The sequence below is a fragment of the Pundamilia nyererei genome, unplaced genomic scaffold (genome assembly GCF_000239375.1).
Source record: "Pundamilia nyererei isolate P.nyererei 1_Seehausen unplaced genomic scaffold, PunNye1.0 scaffold00410, whole genome shotgun sequence".
Classification (NCBI taxonomy): domain Eukaryota; kingdom Metazoa; phylum Chordata; class Actinopteri; order Cichliformes; family Cichlidae; genus Pundamilia; species Pundamilia nyererei.
In genome coordinates this window covers 159915-161989 of record NW_005187811.1, presented here as the reverse complement: position 1 = coordinate 161989, position 2075 = coordinate 159915, and positions in this window count along the sequence as shown.

Below are 2075 nucleotides of genomic sequence, written 5' to 3'. Positions count from 1 at the left end.
GTAACTGTAACGGAATACAGTTACTCATATTTTGTATTTTAAATACGTAACAGCGGTACATGTATTCCGTTACTCCCCAACACTGGAGATTAATATAAAGATTTGTTTCCGACTTTACGTTTCCCAATTTTGCTTTTGTTATTTACATACGGTCTAATAATTATCCTTATTGATGTTTGAGAGAGGAGCGGTGCTTCAAAGGATAGTTGCAGATTTCTGTCAGAATCTGCAGATTATACAGTACAAATAAAATGTTCACGTTTCTCCAATGTTGTCTTCACTAACATCTACAAGGGATGCCCAGGAAGCATTCACGATGTCTTATCAGGCGCTGATAATTGGCTTCTGTCTTGTGTCAGTGACATAAAAGACGGATTTAATGCGACATGACCATTCAAACAGCAGTCACTTTCTGAAACATCAGATATGTATCCGATTCAGCAGGGCCGTGCAGAGAGGTTTAAAGGGGCGGGTGCTCAAAGTTAAAAAGGGGCACATTGAACCAGGCTGAATAACAACAACACACATTCATCAAGAATCTAATATGGGCAACAAGGCAAAGCAAACGTAGCCGATGTTTTACCTGATGGGTACAATGTTGCTGTTGAGGGGTTTCTGCTGCTCCTGCTGCTGATAGTGCTGGAGGGCAGGGCTGTGCTGATCTGAGACTGTAGACATTAAAGAGTCCATAGGAGAGATGGTAGCTGATTAAACAAGTGTCATGAGATAATAACAAAATGCAAAGATTGGTGACAGCACTTGGAACCATAAGGCAACAAAAAATTATCCACACCTAACAACTCTTGCACTTAATCTATAATAAAATGATGAGAGAAAAATGTTATAGCACTGCCTTTAGTAGCCTCACACAGCTCTACTGTTTCCTCCTCATGTCCTTACCAGCCATGTCTGGACAATGTTATATCATGAGTAATATTTTTTTTAAAAATCCATCTAAATAAAACACACACATGCACGCACACACAGTGACGTTTTAGACCTTCTTCAGAATACTGTATATACTGTGGGCATCATGGTGCTGATCCAGAATCTTTACATTATTATTTATTACTAGAGCTACAATAATAAAGCAAAGAGGGGGAAGTAATAAATATGAAATAATGTCATTATGATGATTCCATTTGTTTCACTATCCACTCTGTGCAGGGGCAAAGCTTATTACATTTTTAAACTGTAGACATACAATAATTTCACTGCTGTAAAATCCAAATTTTGTCTTATTTAAAATATAAATCTAATACAATCTGCTTCTTAATGTATGTTCTTTAAAATACAGCGTGTTTTTTAAAATATTATAATAATGCATAATTATGTGGACATGCATATCGTTTTTAGTGAAATATAATCCCTCCAGAAAGACAGGAAAAGCTCTGTAACTTACTTTAAAACTAAATATGTTCCCTAAAACGCTGACAGAGCTACAGACCCATGACAGCCTTACACAGGTAGCCAGCAGCTGTGACCAGCACTACTTGTGCAGTTAATAAAAGGACAGGTAATGTTTGTCGCGCTGTTGCACACACAGCACGCTCGTTTGTTTCATTTCGTCAGTTGCCACAAGACAGCTTACCAACGTGTACGTAATAAGCTAATACTCCTGTGTGCTACACACTACAGTGTACGCTGTACACCTACTTACTGGTTTTGTCGCATCAGTCTGTGTCTCTGAGTTAACTTGTGTTTCTCCTACAGCTCCGGACCGCAAAAAATGCGCGTGCTTTTTGTGAGCTCTTTCCCGTCTCATAACCAGCGCGTTCTGCCATCAAGGGCGATCATTGGTTAAATGTGATCATGTGACTGATGCAAGCCAGATCCTTTTATTTAGCAAAACTGTGATTATAGTATATATTATTGTTGAGGGGCACAGACAGGACTCCGCACGCACACATAAAATTTTTTTAAAAGTTTCCTCAACAAAAGGGCACTTTGGGCACCCATCAGGAAAGGGGCGGGTGCTCAAGCCCCTCCAGCCCCCCGCTCTGCACGTGCCTGCGATTCAGTACCAAATACGAAAGTGACTCAGATCGGATTTGTGCCGTTCACACTGTCCTACC